This window comes from Mustela nigripes, chromosome 9 (genome assembly GCF_022355385.1).
Source record: "Mustela nigripes isolate SB6536 chromosome 9, MUSNIG.SB6536, whole genome shotgun sequence".
NCBI classification, from domain to species: Eukaryota; Metazoa; Chordata; class Mammalia; order Carnivora; family Mustelidae; genus Mustela; species Mustela nigripes.
The window spans coordinates 56,081,998-56,103,389 of record NC_081565.1 but is presented as its reverse complement, the minus strand read 5'-3'; the positions used below and the strand labels follow the sequence as shown (position 1 = coordinate 56,103,389).

Here is a 21,392-nt window from a genome sequence, read left to right as displayed (position 1 = left end):
ACCATGGCAGGAGCTTTCCTGGTATAATCTGAAACTGATCCCTGTACTCAGAGGACAAAGAGAGACATAAGAAAGAGGCTGGCCAGTCCAGGTTGGTAAATGGCAGTTTTAATAATAGCAGAAGGAACTTACATACTATTCTTGTCTTGGGTGGTAGTAAGATGAATGGGTCCCTGCACCTCTCCTCCCAGTCTTAAAGGTATGTAGAGGCCCTATCTGTGTTTAGTCACATATACCATGCAGGTATTTTCAACACGACCTCGAGACTATGTTTTTGGAGTGGAGCAGCCTCTAGGAGTGGAAAGGTAAGCAGAATTCACATTCTAAGGACAGGAGAGGGGCAAGGAACCGCTGAGTGGCAAGGTCTAGCTCAAGAGTAAATTGACAGTCACTTCTTTTTGGTAATGTTCCCCAACATATATTATTACATGTTATAAGAAATATAGTATGGGGCGCCTGGGTGGCTCAGTGGGTTAAGCCGCTGCCTTCGGCTCAGGTCATGATCTCAGGGTCCTGGGATCGAGTCCCGCATCGGGCTCTCTGCTCAGCAGGGAGCCTGCTTCCTCCTCTCTCTCTCTCTCTGCCTGCCTCTCTGCCTACTCGTGATCTCTGTCTGTCAAATAAGTAAATAAAATCTTTAAAAAAATATATATTTATATAGTATGTAGGAAATACTGTTCCTTCTAATGGTCCAAATGACATGCCATTTAGAAATGATTAGAAAACAGAAGCAGAGCAAGCAACTCTTTTTACAATTACTCTTTCAAAAGGCTGATACTGGCCATAATGTCCCCTTGAGTTTACTCCTCATTGCTAGCTATACCAAACTTTCCTTAAGAATGTGTTACCTTACATTGTAATTGTAGTGCTGTCCAGGTTTGGCAATGTTCCTAGAGTAGAGCTTGATCAGTGTATTATAGAGTCCTGGGCCCTTTCTATCTTCTGGATCTGTATGGTTATTAAGATTATATTAGTAAACATAAATTCTCTCAACATAGTGAACTAAATGTCCTGAAAAATTCTTTCTAATTATAAAGAAAGGAAATCAAAAGAAAGGGAAATCTGCCACCTGAAAATATTAAATATGATATTTTGAAAAGTCTTTGAAAATGTATGTATAGATTTGTAGGTCGGTGGATGAAGCCCATGGGACCAGGATTGCAAAATGGAAAGCTATTGTGAAATTGGGAAAGCCCTAAGGAACCGGTCAGTCTTTGTAACTTTTGTTCTTGGGTAGTGATGGTTGCAAAGTGGTTGCAAAGTGGTTATGGTAAGAGAATATAGTGTATTTTTGTTTGTTTGTTTGTTTGTTTTTAACTTCAATGTTATTTGAAAACCAAATGCTATTATTTCCACACTTGCTTCTCAGATACTGTAACTCTGTATTTACACATGATACCTCAAAACTGGCCATTATTCTAGGAACTTGCCTCAGGGCTGAAAAATCACAGGTCATCATTCATGAATTAATTTCACAAATGTGGAAGGGGTGCTTATTTTATAGGATTTACTTATTTATTTATTTATTTTGATAGGAGGACATAACAATGACATTTGAACGGAAGAAAGACACAATTTTTTGATATATCCCAGAGGAGAGAAGGCTTCCAGGCAGGGCCACACACTAAATTGATCTGGGTACAAGACAATGTCAAGTTGCAACTGTAGAGGCCTTTTATGTGTAACAAGTGGGGTGGGCTTAAGTAGGTTTTGTGAGCTTCCTATGGATTAGCTGATTTGAATAATTTCTGGAAGAGGAGCATAGTGACTGGCACTAGTTTTCTGGTACCTGGCCTGGGGCTCTTAAGACTGCTGCATGGTGGCCTGAAGAGTGTGAACCCCATGACCATGATGGAAGTATCTGGAATGTGAACTTAATAGGCTGCTTAAGAAGGAGAATTGACCAGACTTCAGTCAGTGGCTCAATACTAGGTAAGGATAGCATTCTTTTAAAAAGTCTATTATAGTGCTTACCATATTCTAAACACTTTCAAATACAAAGGGGGAAATTTTAGAAGAGTTATGATAAAATATGAAATAAATATTATAATTATTTTTAATCTCATAAATAAATATATAGTGAATGCTAAAATGTTAAAAACTATGTTAGAACTCTATAATATGATGACATGGTATTCTTTCCATTCATTTAAGAGCATTAGAAACCACAGGGCCCAGTCATAAACCTTCAAAATGGAATATTTTGCAGTCACACAGCTGAACTTGCACTGCTGTGTGCCTGTCATTAATTATCCCTCTTACTTTACTTTTCATTATTTCTCATGATCAATTCTGGCCACATGGCTAATGGTTCTGCTCTAAGTTTACCTTTATCAGCTTTGCCTACTGTTCATCATCCCAGAGCTGTTCTTCAAACTCTGTAATCCTAGGTCTATAGAGAAGTTCTGAAGAGATCCCTATTCCCTGTGGGCACCCAGAAAAAGTTTTAGCACACAGTGCTAAATCATGACAAAGGCTGTGGTTTATAATATGAATTATTTCATATTATTTTATTGATACCAAAAAATAGAGCCACAATTTAATTATGTTGCATAATAAGTAATTTTTCAGCATAACTTTTCAGCATTCAGACAGTTCTTAATTTAGTGCAAATTATGTGAATGTAAGATTTCAAACTAAAATGCTATTTTCTTTCCAGAATAGAATAATGCGAAATATGTCAGTGTATGGGAAAGTTTAGAGATACCAATTTTTCCATTTTTGTTTGTTGATCCTTTTTTTCTTTTCCTTTTTTTTTTTTTTTGTTTTGCTTTATAAATCTACTTTCATTGGTGTAATCTGGTTTGTAATGTAATACAATAAGTTTTCTGGGAAAGTTGAATTTGCTAGTCAAAAAATACATGTAGTTATGATAGAAATGATAAATAAACAAGAAAGATAAAACAAAACAAAACAGAAAAGACCATAAAGCCTGTAAAGAGATACAATTCTAAGGCAGATAGCAATTTCAAACTGTGTTAAACAGCAGGATAATCTGTTTCTGCTTGGTAATAAGCACATAATCTGAGGTGGGTATTAAACATTGGTACCAAATGTGATATTAAGGCTTGGAGTAAAATCTGCCTGATTTGTCGAAGTGACTGAAGGACATCTCACATTGCTATGTTTTCTGGAACACACAAAACTCTCAGCTTCAGAGAAAGATAGCATTACTTAATGATATATATCCTTTAACAACTATGTCTTTATGTGTTTTTCAACATTGCTCTTTGCCTGGGCATATCTCTCTCAAATCTATTCAGTTTATACAAACTTCTCTTTCTAGGGAGTACCAACCTACCTCAATCCTTACCACAGTCCTATTGATGTCTTTGAGTTTAAAGAATTCTCTTCAAGGATGATTGACTTCATGAAATTTGGCCTTGATTTTCACTCATCTCTACTCCAGTCAGACTTCCCCTCTTTTGTCTTGGTATATACATTCTTACTCTTAAATATTATTATATGACATTAAAATATACCACACATATAATTAGAGAAGGAGGTTATGGTCAGAAATGATGCATGGTATAATAGAAAGAAAATGATCTAAATAAGCAGTCTAGGAGTTTGCCACTTACATTTGAAATTCCTTTGAGGGTATTAAGTAACCCACTCAAGATAGGAGATGGAACTCACATTCTCCACCTGTGATATAGGGTGTTCAATGAGCATAATACCTTTAATTGCTGATCTAGTTTCAAGGACAGACTTCTAATCTCTTCCTAAAAAGAAAATTTAATTCAGTGCTAAAAAGAAATGAGCTATCAAGCTATGAAAAGATATGGAGGAAACTTAAAGACAATCTATTAAGTGAAGGAAGCCAATCTGAAAAGGCTACATGCTGTATGATTCCAACTATATGACATTCTGGAAAAGACAGAACTATGGGGACAGTTGTTGTGAGGGGCTATGTGAATAAGTGAAGCACAAAATATTTAGGGCAGTGAAACTATTCTGTATGATGCTATAATAATGAATACATGTCACTACACATCTGCTCGATGCATAGAATGTACAATACCAAGAGTGAACCTTAATGTAAACAATAGACTGGATGATAGCGGTATGGCAGCAAATATTCATTCTGGTGGGAGATTTTGTTAATGAGGGAGGTTTTGAATGTTTGGAGGGTGCATTCCTCTCAATTTTGCTGTAAATCTAAAACTGCTTTAGAAAAAAGTAAAGTCTTTTAAAAAAGAGAGAAAATTGGACATGCATTTCTATTTTTTTCTTCAGAGAAACTTTATTTTTCAACCCTCTTTTCACCCTTCTCAATCTTTCTTGTGTGGATTGGTTGCAATCTTTTGGCCCAGGGTCCAGTTTTTTCACTCTCCCTAGCCTTTATGGGTTAGATATTTCCTTTAAACTATCTCTTTGGTCCCTATTTTTGCCCATACCCAGGAGGCTTGAGAAGAGACTAGAAGTGGTGGTGAAAACCGTCCACTGTTTTTGTGCACAGAAATGATACTCTCAGACATCAATCTGAGGGGCCATGCAGGGCTGCCTCTATAAGGGAGAGTAGCAACAGCTGAATTCTACACATAGCTAGTTATTTATTTATTTATTTATTTATTTATATCAGCAAAGCAAGGACAAATCTATCAAAACATGGGAAAGGAATAACAAGAGATGGTCATTATCTCGAAGCCAGAAAGCAGGCCTGCACCTTCCCCTACTGATGGGGACACAGAGAGGCAATAATGGGATAAGGGACGAAAGGAATGTCTGTGCTGGGAATTGCTGGAGTTAGGAAGGGAAGTTGAGGTTTGCTTTCTTTCATAGCTCCTTCTCTATGCCCTGCCCCATGATATGATGTGATCCTGTTCCTATTGGGACATTGCATTCAACAGCCTGAAAACAAGAATGCTGCTGATATTTAGGTTGCTCCCACAATCACTCCTAGGGTTTACAGTACATTTTCTAACAGTAACTCCACACTCCACTTACAACATCAATTACAGCATCAAGCCATCCATTTCTTCCAAGACCTCAAGTGCACTTAGGCTGGATGTAAAGAGACCCTTGAGAGCAGTGACAAGAAAGCAGTGCGTCCTAGGAAAGGTCTTGATACTGATACATTGACTGGGAATATATAATATTACTGGATGAAAATGGTGTTTTGGAAGAGAATAGACATTCTGAAAGTAAAATTTTTAAACTATTTTGAGAAAACATTGCCTTTTGTTTATGGGAGAGGAAAAAAACTAAAAAACAAACAAACAAACAAAAAAACAAAACAAGACTCTTCCAAAAGTATAATGGTGGGCTTCTGAGTGTCTCAGTCAGTTAAGAATCTACCTTCAGTTCAAGTCATGATCTCAGGGTCCTAGGCTCAAGGCCCCTGTGGGGGTCCCTGCTGAGCCTGCTTCTCCCTCTCCCTTTGCTTGCTTGTGCTATCTTTCTTTCTCTGTTAAATAAATAAATAAAATCTTAAAAAAAAAAAGTTATAATAACTAAGAGCATAGACTCTTTATTTATTTATTTATTTTTTTACTCTTAACACAAAAGTTCCTGGTCTTCAGTCTAGGTTCTACTAATTATTGGTGGTGAAATTAATAATCACGAAACCTCTTTGTTCTATCGTTCTCCACATTAGTAAAATTGTGGATGTGTTTATTTAAAGAAATATTATTTTAACCTAACTATATACCAGTCACTGTTCCAGTTTCTAGCATATATTTGTAAACAAAACAACAGAAACCCATGCTGTCATTGAGTTTTAATTTTACTATGGATAATGACAGAGTCCATTTCCTAGGGCTTTGGTGATTATTGAATGTGTTATAATATGTAAAGTTCAGAGACCAGAGCTTGAACTGCATTCAGTCTTCTGTAATGCTAGCTGTTGTTATTGCATGCAACTAGAGTGGAAGATACTGGAAGCATGCAACTGTTCAAAGGCTTCAATTTACTTTGTGAGTGGAAAGTGTGAGGGAACAATTGCTATGTCCTCATGTAATACATATATGTTTTGTTTGTTAAGATGCACCATGAAATTACATAATAATGTTAACTGATAAAGTGCAAAAGTAGAAAAAAAAACTTCTACAGAAGGGAAAAAATACATACCAACTTAATCAAATTAGTTACAGATTTGGAAATAAATAAAAAATAATAAAATGAAAACAATGAAGTTTTGTTCATTTGGTTTATGAAACATAAGCAATTAAGCATTATAAAAGAAAGCGTTAAATTTATATAAAATATATTTAAAAGAATAAAGTTGAAACTAGTGTGTGAATTAAAGAGTTTCCAGACAAATGAAAATATCACAAAACTAGGGTTAGCAATATTTGGATCAAATAGAGTGCCATTACAGGTTAAAAATTCTCAGAAAGAAAAACATGTTTTGTAAAATAATAGATACACCTTTATGAATATGCAATTGCCATAAGTAAATATCCATGGATAACATGACTACACATTATATATTGCTAAATTTGTCAGAAATCAATGAAAATTAGATAAAATGCAATTATATATATAATTATCCATATATGTTATTTAAAATCAAATAGATTTGGTTAGTACAAAAATAAAAGTAGTAAATAATCCCCAAATCAACAGATTTCATTAAATATATAGACATGTAAAAGCATTACTCATGGATAGTTTTTGGTTTTTCTTTGTTTGTTTCCATACCAAAAAAAAAAAAAAACACTGAAGAATATTTTAAATATAGAAATTTTGGAAACCGTATTTTCTAATCATAATGCAGTAAAAATTTATATATATATATATCTCCACAAACAAATCTCAACCAAGTTCCACATAAGCACTTTATCAAAATAAAGTGAAGGAAAAATATATATATTACTTTCTAGCTAGGGAAAACTATATCACTGTCTATGGGATAACAACAAATATTAAAAGAAAATGTGGTCTAATCCACAAAGCTTGTTTTTGTTGTTGTTGTTTAATTCTAGTTAACATACAGTGTTTTATTAGTTTCAGGTGTACAATATAGTGATTCAAAAATTCCATACATCAACTGCTATGCATCACAGGTGTTCTCTTAATACCCATCACTGATATAACTCATCCCTCCATCTGTTAATCAGTTTGTTCTCCTTAGCTAGAATCTGTTTCACGGTTTCTTTCTCTCTTTCACTCTCTTTTTTCTGTTTATTTGTTTTATTTCTTAAATTCCACATATGTGTAAGATCATGTACTATTTATCTTTCTCTGATGGACTTATTTTGCTTAGCATAATACTCTCTAGCTCCAACCATGCCATTGAAATAGCAAAATGTCATTCTTTTTTTTTTTTTTAAGATTTATTTATTTATTTGACAGGCAGAGATCACAAGTAGGTGAAGAGGTAGGCAGAGAGAGAGGAGGAAGCAGGCTCCCCGCTGAGCAGAGAGCCTGATGCGGGGCTCGATCCCAGGACCCTGGGATCATGACCTGAGCCAAAGGCAGAGGCTTTAACATACTGAGCCACCCAGGCATCCCGCAAAATGTCATTCTTTATTATGGTTGAATAAGGTTCCATTAATATATATACCATATCTTTAATCCATTCATCGGTCAATGAACCCTTGGATTGCTACTATAATTTGGCTATTGTTGATAATACTGCAGTTGATAATATGGCATGTATCTCTTTGAATTAGTGTTTTGTATTCTTTGAGTAAATACCCAGTAGTGTGATTGCTGGATCATAGGGGAGTTTTGTTTGTTTGTTTGTTTGTTTGTTTTAACCTTTTGTAGACACTCTGTACTGTTTTCTAGAGGGCTTTTGCATTTCTCCATACCTTTGCCAACACCTGTTTCTTCTTCTTGTGTTGTTGATTTTAGCTATTTTGGCAGATGTGAGGTGATATCTCATTGTAGTTTTGATTTGCATTTCTCTGATAATAAATGATGTTCAACATCTGTTCATGTGTTTATTGGCCATCTGGATGTCTTCTTTGGAGAAATATCTGTTCATGTTTTCTACCCATTTTTTCATTGGATTGTTTTGGGGATGTTGAGTTCTATAAGTTCTTCATATATTTTGATACTAACACTTTAACAAATATGTCATTTGCAAAAATCTTCTCCCATTCTGTAAGTTGACTTTAGTTTTGTTGATTATTTCCTTCTCTATGCATAAGTATGTTGTTGTTGTTGTTTGTTATTTTTAACCTTGGTGAAATCCCAGTAGTTCATTTTTGCTTTTGTTTCTCTTGCTTCCGGAGACTTATTTAGGGGGAAAAAAAAAAAAAAAAGTCATGACCAATGTCAGAGAAGTTACTGCCTGTTCTTTCTTTCAGGATTTTGATGATTTCCTGTCCCAAATTTAGGTCTTTCACCCATTTTGAATTATTTTTGGGGTATAGTATAAAAAAAAGTGGTCAAATTTCAATCTTTTTGCATGTGGCTCTCTAGTTTTCCCAACATTATTCATTGAAGAAACTATCTTTTTTTTCCATTGGATATTCTTTCCTGCTTTGTTGAAAGTCAGTTGACCATGTAATGGTGGGTTTGTTTCTGGGTTTTCTATTCTGTTTCATTCATCTATGTGTCTGTTTTTGTGCCAGTATCACAGTTTTGATAACTAAAGCTTTGTAATATAACTTGAAGTCTGGAATTGTGATGCCTTCAGCTTTGCTTTTCTTTTACAAACTGCTTTGGCCACTTCGGTTCTTCTGTGGTTCCATACAAATTTTAGCATTGTTTCTTCTAGTTCTGTGAAAAATACTGATGATATTTTGATAGGGATTATGCTAAATGTGTAGATTTCTTTTGGTAATACAGACATTTTAACAATATTTGTTCTTCCAGGGTGCCTGGGTGGCTCAGTGGGTTAAAGCCTCTGCCTTCGACTCGGGTCATGATCCTAGGGTCCTGGGGTCGATCCCCGCTTCTGTCTCTTTGCTCAACAGGGAGCCTTCCCCTCCCCCCCCCACCTACTTGTAATGTCTGTCAAATAGATAAAATATTAAAAAAAAAACAATATTTGTTCTCCCAATCAATGAGCATAGAATATCTTTCCATTTCTTTGTGTCATCTTCAATTTCTTTTGTTAGTATTTTACAGATTTCAGAGTATAGGTCTTTCACCGCTTTGATTAGGTTTATTTCTACATATCTTACTATTTTGGTGCAATTACAAATGAGATCGTTTTCTTAATTTCTTCTCTACTGCTTCACTATCTGTTTAGAACAGGCAGTATTATTTTAGTTTATCTAAATCAATAAATTCAATGGAAAATATGTAGTTGATGCTTTTACTAGTAAGAGTCAAAGAATGGGCCCTGATGTTTAGTTGTATCATCCATGTTGTAACCTGGAGACCTTTATCAACAGAAGCTAAGGAGAAGACAGGGTGGATACTGCATAACCTATCAAGACACCTACTTCTCCAGTGCCTCATATTCTGCCTCAAAGATACTCAAAGATATTAGGAATAATTTCAACATTTTTTCCCTCCTTTTATAAAACATCAAAAAGATGCCTAGGTCTCTTAGGTGATTCCTCATTCACACCTTCCTCTACAAACCCACCACATGATCATGAGCTCTGTACTTACCCTAGTCCCCATTTAGGATACTATACATATCCCATTCTAACACCTTCCCTCAACATTCTCCATATTGAGAACTTGCCCATATCTTCAAATTTTTCTGATTTTTCTTTCCCATTCATTTTTAAAAATATTTATTTATTTATTTGACAGAGAGAGATACAGTGAGAGAGGGAACACAAGCAGGGAGAGTGGGAGAGGAAGACGCAGGTTTGCTTCTGAACAGGACGCCCAATTCGGGGTTTGATCCCAGAAACCTGGGATCATGACCTAAGCAGAAGGGAGATACTCAATGACTGAGCCACCTAGGCACCCCTTCTTTCCCGTTCTCATTCTAACAGAAGCCTACCACTATTTTTAAGATCACTGTTTTAGGCACACCTGGGTGGTTCAGTGGGTTAAAGCCTCTGCCTTCAGCTCAGGTCATGATCCCAGGGTCTTGGGATTGAACCCCACATTGGGCTCTCTGCTGAGCAGGGAGCCTCCTTCCGCCTCTCTCTCTGCCTGCCTCTCTGCCTACTTGTGATCTCTGCCAAATAAATAAATAAAATCTTAAAAAAAAAAGAACACTGTTTTAGTTATAGCCTTCCTCATCCAAGTGATGACATTTTATATATATATATATATATATATATATCTTGAAATTTGGGCTTAATGTTGAGTTTGGCATCCTTTTATTTTTCATTGCTACTCTCAAACTCGGCTTCCTCCCACCTTTGCTTAAAAGCACAAAACTTTGAATATTAGATTCGTCCATGTTTTATTGCTCCTTAATGTAATAGCATACAGAATTCCAGGTCCCTTCTTTTTGAACATGCTAGACCTTGGCTCTGTTTAGCTTTGTAACATTGTTCTTTCATAGGTTTATACCTATGATTCCAGTGTTCATATACATGAACTTTCAACAAGCTGGTGTGGCAAAAAGTGGCCACAGAAACTAATTTTCTTCCCTTCTAATGAACAACCAGAAAATATTTACAAGTCTCTTCCATGTGATTGCTAAGAGAATATTTGGTAATGATAAGAGTCTTTATAACCATGTTTTAAAAAATAGATATTGTTAAAAATATACTTTTTTCTTTTTTTTTCCCGATTATATTTATTTATTGAAAGACAGAGATCACAAGTAGGCAGAGAGGCAGGCAGAGAGAGAGAGGAAGGAAAGTAGTCTCTCTGCTGAGTAGTGAGCCCAACATGGGGCTTGATCCCCGGACCCTGGAATCATGACCTGAGCCAAAGGCAGAAGCTTTAACCCAGTGAGCCACCCAGGCACCTGAAATGTTTTGTTTCATTTTGTTTGTTCAAATGTTGAATAAAAAGTGAGAATTTTGAGATCATATTGATAATTTGTTTCAGAAGATAAAAAAGAATAGAGTACATGGAAACAGATATGAAGTTAAGGTAGAATTGTCTTGTTGATGTTTCCTTTTGCAATTTTTTTTTTCATTTTTACTTCCATTTTTATCTAGATAGTAAGTTTTAGGACAGGCTTTTATGTGAAAGCGAATAATCTTGTAGAGGCACAGAAATTGAAGGTCATTTGAGAATAAAATAGATCAGAATCAGATAGGAATACTGATACAATGCTACTGATAGAAGTTGGCTTGTGGATTTGGGAATGGAAAAAGGAAAAAAATTCCATCAGGTGGATTCCACATCACTAGTGGAGTACAAGGAGAAGCCATAAACTGAGAATGTGGTTGTAAAGAAGTATAGATAGGTTGAGGAGAAAGGAGAATTAGCATAGTAGACATCTCAGAGAGTGGGAATGTGAACTTAAGAAGAAAACAGTATCAAACTACTGTGCGGTGTTCAATACCCATTTGAGGCTTTTGATCATAAAGTTACAGTATTATAATTCAATCAATTTTTATTATTTTCCTTAGTAACACTTAACTATTTAAGAGCAGTGCCAGTGGAGTGAGTAGTTGGTTCTAGTAATGCTTGGGAGTTTTGTTCAGGCTGGGAAGGCAGGGAGTTTTGTTCAGTGGCCAGAAAGACAATAACATGAATATGTTCATAAAGCCAATAATTATGCCCAGGTGTGTCTTATACACTAACAATGAAAATACAGAAAGGGAAATTAGAGAATCGATTCCATTTACTATAGCACCAAGAACCATAAGATACCTGGGAATAAACCTAACCAAAGAGGTAAAGGATCTGTACTCGAGGAACTACAGAACACTCATGAGAGAAATTGAAGAAGACACAAAAAGATGGAAGACCATTCCATGCTCTTGGATCGGAAGAATAAACATTGTTAAAATGTCTATAGGTGTGTCCAAAGTAAATGAATTGGAAGCAGAGGTGATGATTGGAGAGGGTGGGATTTTTAAAGCAGATTTTAGAAATGGTGTATTTACTGGTAAGAATAGGTTATTGATATAAATATGAGAATTGCTAGCCAAGTGTAATCAAGGGGAAGTTTTTGAAACTGAGAGACTATAGACTGGAAGGACAGTTCAACATGGTCTGTTTAAATGACTTTTAGAAATGATCCAGAAAGACTCTGTAATAAAAGTTGATGAAACAGTATTCATTAAACTCCAGACAACATGTGTCTCTAACATTTTTTTCCTATATGGTAGAAAACAAAGTAAGGATTTTCTAGTATAACCACATTGAAAGAAGTCATTTATGCCATTATAGGGATAGGGAAATTATATACAAATTAGACATATAAATTGTACCTCACATTAATATATGGGGCTCTCACATAAGATTGGACTGTATTAATATATAGGTTGGGTTTCTTACCTACATGTTAGGCTATACATGTTAGGTATATAGAGTTTCAAAAGGTCCAAAAGTCCAAGTGATGCTTCAGCCATATTATAAATATAATAGTGCTTAAAAATAACCATAGGACATATATCTGTATGATTGTGTTATGGTATTATAGGTTATAGGTGATTTAAGTCTCCCAAAAATATGCTTCAGTACCTCAAAATGTGATCTTATTTGGCTATACAGTCTTTGTAGATATAATTAGTAAAATTAAAACTAGGTCATACTAAAATAGGGTAGCACCTCAATCCAGTATGACTGGTGTCCTTATAAGAATTTGACCCTGTGAATATACAGAGACACACAGGCAGATGTCATATGAAGAAAGAGGAAGAGGACAGATTGAAATAATGCATCTAAAAGCCAAAGATCATCTGAGTCTATCAAAAGCTGGAAAAGGCAAGGAACGACATTCCCCTAGAGGCTTTAGATAGCATGGTCCTGTAAACACTGTGATTTCAGACTTCTAGCATTCAGAAATGTGATATAATTAATTCCTGTTCTTTTAAGCCTCCAATTGTGTGGCACTTTGCTAGAGCAGCCATAGGTAACTAGTAGAGATGGGTATACAAATTTCAGGACATTTGAAAAGCAAAGTTTCCTCATACTTTAGTAGCATAGACTTCATACAGTTTCTCTCAATCCAAAACTAACCCTGACTACAAATCTCCAAATGATGAGACAGGTGGCACTTAAGAAAGATGGTTTGTATAGAGGGAAAAATAAAGCATACCTTCTCAAGGAGGACAAAGCCTAAGGTCTGTCCTTTTTTTATGTAAATTTGTAGAAAGGGCAACTTACTTATTTGAAGAAGAGGTTTTCTACATTTATACCACAAAAAAAGGGAAACAAATTTCTCTGAATCTCTGTTTTATCAAGCTCCACTATTCAATCATGTTTTAAATTAATATATAATATATTTTTTGTTTCAGGGGTACAAGTTTGTGATTCATCAGTCTTACACAATTCATGGCACTCACCATAGCACATATACTCCCTAATGCCCATCACCCAGCCACCTCATCCCTCCCACCTCCCTCTGCTCCAGCAACCTTCAGTTTGTTTCCTGATATTAAGAGTCTCTTATGTGCTGTCTCCCTCTCTGGTTTCACCCTGTTTCATTTTTCCCTCCATTCCCATGTGATACCCTGTCTTGTTTCTCAAATTCCTCATATCATATTCTATCATTTCTACCAGAAATCTGTTCTGAAACACATATTAGGCATGTATATATTTCTGATATACATTTCACCATTTAGAAGACAATGAAAATTCTGAAATTCATTTAGTAAAAGTGACTGAATGAATAGATGTTTAAAAGTAATGATTTTGGGGTACCTGGGTGACTCAGTGGGTTAAAGCTTCTGCCTTCAGCTCAGGTCATGATCCCAGTGTCCTGGGATCAAGCCCCACATCGGGCTCTCTGCTCAGCGGGGAGTCTGCTTCCTCCTGCCTCTCTGCCTACTTGTGATCTCTGTCTGTCAAATAAGTAAATAAAATCTTTAAAAAAAAAAAAAAAAGTAATGATTTGTTCTGATTGCATCACTGGCCTAAAAGGGAATTTCATGGAGGAAGTTAGTATATTTTGGAAATGTGGAGTACTAGCTAATTTGATTCTAAAAACAAATCAGATGTTTGAAATTCAAAATGGATTTTATTTCATTTTCACTTTATTAAAGCCCGCTTAATTTTCAGGAACAGTGGCTGTATGTCAGATATTTCTAACCATCACATCAGTTCTGCATTTATTGTTTATATCATTAGTTTCTCACAATTACAAAAATATAGGCCTAAAATAGTTTAAAAAAATCTTTTGAAGTTCATATATCTAGTCAGAGGCAAAAGTGGAATTTTATCTTAGACACTCCCTCTCCAAAGCCTAGCTCTTAGTTTTCATTTTTATACATTATCTCATAAATCATATTTTACTTTATTTATTCATTTATTTATTTATTTAAATTGTATTTTTTATTATGTTATGTTAATCACCATATAGTATGTCATTAGTTTTTGATGTAGTATTCCAAGATTCATTGTTTATGTATAACAATACATAAACAGTGCTCCACACAATACGTATATACACATCACTGGGCCAACACATCCCCCCATTCACCCCCTCTCTAAAACCCTATGTTTGTTTCTTGGAATCCATGGACTTTCATGGTTTGTCTTCCCCAGCAACCCCCTCTTCATTTTTCTCTTCCTCCTCCTAATATCCTCCATGTTATTCCTTATGTTCTATAAGTAAGTAAAACATAAAATAATTGATTTTCTCTGCTTGACTTATTTCACTCAGCATAATTTCCTCTAGTCCCATCCATGTTGATGCAAAAGTTGGATATTCATCATTTCTATTGCCTGAGTAATGTTCCATTATATATATGGAAGACATCTTCTTTATCCATTCATCCCTTGAAGTGCATCTCAGCTCTTTCCACAGTTTGGCTCTCATGGACATTGTTGCTATGAACATTGGGGTCCATATGGCTCCTCTTTTCACTACATCTATGTCTTTGGGGTAAATAACCAGTAGCGCCATTGCCAGGTCATAGGATAGTTCTATTTTTAATTTTTTGTTTGTTTTCCAAAGTGACTGCACCAACATGCATTCCCACCAACAGTATAAGAGGGTTCCCCTTTCTCCACATTTGGTCCAATCTCACTTGTTTCTTGCCTTGTTAATGTTTCCTTTTCTAACTGGTGTATGGTGGTATCTCAATGTGGTTTTGATTTGAATTTCCCTGATGGCTACTGATGATGAACATTTTTTCATGTGTTTGTTATCCATTTGTATGTATTGTTTGGTGTCTGTTTATGTCTTCTGCCCATTTTTTTATGTGATTATCTGTTTTGTAGGTGTTGAGTTTGTGAAATTATTTATAGATCTTGGATATCAGTGCTTTGTCTGTAGTGTCACTTGCAAATATCTTTTCTCATTCTGTGAATTGACTCTTTGTTTTGTTTTTTTCCTTTGTTGTACAGAAGATTTTTATCTTGACTAAGTCCCAAAACTTCATTTTTGCTTTTTTTTTCCCCCCTTGCCTTTGGAGACATGTCTTTAAAGATGTTGCTGTGGCCTATGTTAAAGAGGTTAGTGCCTATGTTCTCCCCCCAGGATGTTGATGGATTCCTGTCTCATATTGAGGTCTTTCAGCCATTTTGAGTTTATCTTTGTGTATGGTGTAAGAGAATGGTCTAGTATCATTCTTCTGTGTATAGCTATCCAATTTTCCTAGCAGCATTTATTGGAGACACTGTTTCCCCCCCCCATTGGATATTTTTTCCTGCTTTCTCAAAGATTATTTGACCATAGAGTTGAGGGTCCATATCTAGGCTTCATACTCTGTTCCATTGGTCTTTGTGTCTGTGTTTGTGCCAGTACAATGCTGTCTTGATGACCACAGGTTTGTAATAAAGCTTTAAGTCAGGCAATGTGATGCCCCAGCTTTTTTTCTTTTTCAACATTTCTTGGAGATTTGGGGTCTTTTCTGGTTCCATACAATTTTTTTTTAATTGTTTGTTCCAGCACGTTGAAAAATGCCAAGGATATTTTGATTAGGTTGGTGTTGAAAGTATAGATTGCTCTGGGCAGCATATACATTTTAACAATGTTTATTCTTCTGATCCATGAACATGGAATGTATTTTCCATCTTTTTGTGTCTTCAATTTCTCTCATGAGTGTTCTATAGTTCCTAAAGTATAGATTCTTTGCCTTCTTGGTTACGTTTATTCCAAGGTATCTCATAGGTTTTGGTTCTATTGTAAATGCAATCAATTTCTTTAGTTTCCCTATCTACAGTTTCATTTGGTGTATTAGAGAGCAACTGATGGGGCACCTGGGTGACTCAGTGAATTAAGCCTCTGCCTTTGGCTCAGATCATGATCTCAGTGTCCTAGGATCTGGCCCCATATTGGGCTCTCTGCTCAGCGGAGAGGCTGAATCCCCCCCTCTCTCTGCCTGCTGCTCTGTCTACTTGTGATCTCTCTCTCTGCCAAATAAATATTTGACAGACAGAGAGATCACAAGTAGGCAGAGAGAGGGGGGTAGAGGGAAGCAGGCTCCCCACTGAGCAGAGAGCCCTATGTGGGGCTCTATCCCAGGACCCTGCAATCATGACCTGAGTGGAAGGCAGAGGCTTTAACCCACTGAGCCACCCAGGTGTCCCAATAAATAAAATCTTATAAAAGAAAAAAAAAAGAAACTGATTTCTGTGCATTGATTTTGTATCCTGCCACATTACTGAATTGCTGTATAAGTTCTAGAAATTTGTCAGTGGAGCCTTTTGGGTTTTCCACATAAAGTATCATATCATCTGTGAAGAGAGAGAGTTTGACTTCTTCTTTGCCAATTTGAATCTTTTATTTATTTGATGTTGTTGTTGTCTGATTGCTTTTGCTAGGACTTTTAGTACTATGTTGAACATAGTGGTGAGAATGGGCATCTTTGCCATGTTCCTGATCTTAAGGGACAATTCTCAGCTTTTCCCCATTGAGAATGATATTTGCTGTGTGTTTTTCATAGAAGTATTTTATGAAATCGAGGAATGTTCCTTCTATCCCTGTACTCTGAAGAGTTTTAATTAGGAAAGGATGCTATATTTTGTCAAATGCTTTTTCTGCATCAATTTAGAGGACCATGTGGTTCTTTTCTCTTCTCTTACCGATTTGTTCTATCACATTGATTGATTTGTGAATGTTGAACCATGCTTGTATCCCAGGGATAAATCCCCCCTGGTCATGGTGGACAATCATTTTAATGTACTGTTGGATCCTATTAGCTAGGATCTTATCAAGAAACTTGGCATCTATATTCATCAGGGATATTGGTCTGAAATTCTTTTTTTTTGAAAGGGTCTTTGCCTGGTTTGGGGATCAAGGTGATGCTGGCCTCAGAACGTTTTCCTACTGTTTCTATTTTTGGAAAAAGCTTCAGGAATTATTTCTTCTTTGAATGTTTGTTAGAATTCCCCAGGGAACCCATCAAATCCTGGACTCCTGTTTTTTGGGGATTTTTTGGTCATTGCTTCAATCTCATTATTAGATGCTGGTCTATTCAGGTTGACAATTTCTTCCTGTTTCAGTCTTCAAAGTTTATAGGTTTCCAGGAAGTCATCTATTTCCTCTAGTTTGCTTAACTTATTGGTATACAGCTGTTGTTAGTAATTTCTTATTACTGTTTCTATTTCCTTGGTGTTAGTCATGATCTCTCCCTCTTTATTCATAAATTGTATTAATTTGGGTCCTTTCTCTTTTCTTTTGGATTAGGCTGGACAGTAGTTTATCAATCTTATTAATTCTTTCAAAGAACCAGCTTCTAGTTTTATTGATGTGTTCTACTGTGTCTCTGGTTTTTAATTTATTGATTTCTGCTCTAATCTTAATTATTTCTCTTCTTGTGCATGGGTAGGGTTAATTTGTTTTTGATTGTTCAGTTATGTGAGGTGTAAAGAGAGTTTGTGTATTAGGAATTTTTCATTTTTTTGAGTGAGGCTTGGAGGCTACGTATTTCCCCATTAGGACCACTTTTGTCGTACCCCTTAGGTACTCAACCAATGTGCCTTCATTCTTATTGGTTTCCATGAATTGTTTAAGTTCTTCTCTGACTTTATAGTTGATCTAATCTTTCTCAAGGAAGACAGTCTTTAGCTTTCAACTATTTGAATTTCTTCCAAACTATCTTGTGGTTGAGTACCAGTTCCCAAACATCTGAAAATATGCAGGGAATAATCTCAATAATTTGATATCATTTGAGACCTTATTTGTGACCCAGTATATGGTCTATTCTGGAAAAATCTCCATGTGCACTTAACAAGAATAAGTATTCTGTTGTTTTAGGGTGGAATGTTCTGTATGTATCTGTGAGGTCCATCTGGTCCAGTGTTTCATTCAAAGCTATTGTTTCTTTGTTGATTATCTACTTAGATTATCTGTCTGTTGTTGAGAGTGGCATGCTAAGATTCCCTACAATTAAGGAATTATTATCAATATGTCCCTTTATTTTTGTTAACAGTTGACTTATGTAGTTGGCTGCTCCCATGTTGGGGGCATTGATATTTACAATTGTTAGATATTATTGTTGGATAGACCATTTAAAAATGATAGTGTCTTTCTGCATCTTTAACTACAGACTTCAGCTTAAAATATAAATTGTCTGATATGAGAATTACTGCCCCAGTTTTCTTTTGAGGTCCATTGGCATTAAAGATGACTCTCCATCCCATCACTTTCACTCTGGATTTATCTTTAGGTTCAAAATGAGTGTCTTGTAGACAGGATATGAATGGGTCCTGAGTTTTTAAAAGTGCAAACCTGTGCCATTTTATGGGAGCTTTTAGGCCATTCATATTGAGAGTGATTATTGACAGATAAGACTTTATTGTCATCATGGTGACTGTGAAGTCCTTGTTTCTATGGACTGTCTCTATATGTCTCTATTCTGTATCACTCTTGGGGTCTCTTTTTATAGAATCCCCCCCCTTAATACTTCTTACATGGCCAGCTTAGTGGTCACATATTCTTTCAGTCTGCCATCCTGGAAGTTTCTTATCTCTTCATCTATTGTGAATGACAACCTTGTCAGATAAAGAATTCCTGGATGCCTGTTCTTCTCATTTAGTGACCTGAATATGTCTTGCCAGACCTTTCTGGCTTGCCAGGTCTCTTTGGACAGGTCTGATATTATTCTGATGTTCTTCCCTCTCTATGTAAAGAATCTCTTCCCTCTGGCTGCCCTTAAAATTGTTTCCTTGGTTATAAGATAGGGAACTTTCACTTTAAAATTCTGGGGGGTTGGTTTATCCTCATTGATATTGCATGTGTCCTCTCTGACTCCAGGACATAAACATTTGTTCCATTTCCCAGATTAGGGAAATTCTTACTAGGATTTAGTCAAAACTATCTTTTTTTTTAATTATAATTTTTTATTTTTTATAAACATATATAGGCCTCTCTCTCTCTCTCTCCATCCCCTCAGGGATTCCCATAATTCTGACATTGGAATGTTTCATGGCATAATTTATTTCTCTATTTCTGTTTTTAATGGGTTCTAAACTGCTTGTTCCAGGCCCCCTCCTGATCCTTCTTTTCTATCAGTTTGTCTTCTAGATCACTAACTTGATCTTTTGCCTCATTTACCTTAAGTGTCAGAGTGTCTATATTAGATTAGATCTCATTGATAGCATTTTTAAGTTCTGCCAGATTTGCTCTCACTCTGTCCTTAACAAATCTATATTGCCATTAATAGTTTTCTCTAGCCTGACTATTGTCTTCATAACTATTACCCCAAAGTCTATTTCTGCCATTTTCCTTAGATCTGTATCCATTGGATGTGTATATATATTTATATATATACACACACACATACATATACATATTATATATATTTATAAAAAAAGAAAACAAAAAAGTATATGGATAAAAAATTTCAAACAAAATAGTTACTATGGAATATGTTGTATTAAACAGCTAATTGAAATACAAGTAGGTACAAGAAATTAAAGAGGAAGAATTATGAAAAAGAATTAAAAAGAGATAGAGAATTGTATTTAAGAAATACACAGGCTGTGAGGCAGTACTAAGAGCTTAATATACTGTTTTCCCATGGTGTTGGGGTTTTACAGTTTTATGGGGACCCTGTGGTTGTTGTCCTCTTGTTCTTTCAGCTTGTATTCTGGGGAAGGGGCCTGCCACATGTTTTTCAGTAAATCCTGCTTGGGTGGGGTTGCCCTGACAGGTTTTAAGGGGTTGGGCTCCATGGAAGCCAATTTTTTGGTCTTTTGTTCTCTGGAGCTTTTGTTTTCTGGTGGCTTTTCTGTGCCTTTTCAGAGGGTCAGAGCAAAGTAAACTGTCAGCACCAGGCCTCCACCTCACAGATAAGTCACAGTCTGCTCCTCTCTGAGTGGTCCAGAAAACACAAACTCCCCCTCTGGAAGCCCCATTGAATACCACAGCCTCTCACAAGTGGTGTGCACCCCCAGCCACCATCTCAGTGGTCACTAGAAGCCTCTGCTTGTCTGTGTACCCCCATGCCAACAAAACAATGAGTGATACTGGTCTGGGCAAGCCCAGTCCTGGCAGCTGCTGTTCCCAGGACCATGGACTTAAGTCCATGCCAAGTCCTCTCAGCCACATTAGAGGCAGAGGTGCTGCTGTGGTAGAGGTGGCAGCCACAAGCCGTAGGGACTGCTGACTCAAGTTTGTTCCATGTCCTTTCAGACACAAGAAGGCAGTGGCTGTTGCTGGTCCTGGGACCAAGGGATTAGGTCCACACTTACTGCTGCCTAGTCCCACACTTGTCCATTAAGTCCCTTTGTTCTGTTTGAGTATTGTTATCAGTCGCTTCCCATCCCACAGCGACCAGTCTCCAAGATATTGCTGGTCCCCAAGTGCAGAGCACCTTCATACTAAGGTATTACTTTCTTTTCTTTTTTTTTTTAATTTTTTATTTTTTATAAACATATATTTTTATCCCCAGGGGTACAGGTCTGTGAATCACCAGGTTTACACACTTCACAGCACTCACCAAAGCACACACCCTCCCCAATGTCCATAATCCCACCCCTTTCTCCCAAATCCCCTCCCCCCAGCAACCCTCAGTTTGTTTTGTGAGATTAAGAGTCACTTATGGTTTGTCTCCCTCCCAATCCCATCTTGTTTCATTTATTCTTCTCCTACCCACTTAAGCCCCCATGTTGCATCACCACTTCCTCATATCAGGAAGATCACATGATAGTTGTCTTTCTCTGCTTGATTTATTTCACTAAACATGATACGCTCTAGTTCCATCCATGTTGTCACAAATGGCAAGATTTCATTTCTTTTGATGGCTGCATAGTATTCCATTGGGTATATATAAAACATCTTCTTGATCCATTCATCTGTTGATGGACATCTAGGTTCTTTCCATAGTTTAGCTATTGTGGACATTGCTGCTATAAACATTAGGGTGCATGTGCCCCTTTGGATCACTACGTTTGTATCTTTAGGGTAAATACCCAGTAGTGCTATTGCTGGGTCATAGGTCAGTTCTATTTTCAACATTTTGAGGAACATCCATGCTGTTTTCCAGAGTGGCTGCACCAGCTTG

The 21,392-nt window shown here is 36.3% G+C and overlaps 1 pseudogene; it reads left to right on the top strand.

Annotated features, from left to right (window-relative positions):
* Positions 1 to 237: 237 nt before the first annotated feature.
* The window catches only part of LOC132024142 (ubiquitin-like domain-containing CTD phosphatase 1), a 153,143-nt pseudogene continuing 131,988 nt past the window's right edge, over positions 238 to 21,392 (top strand).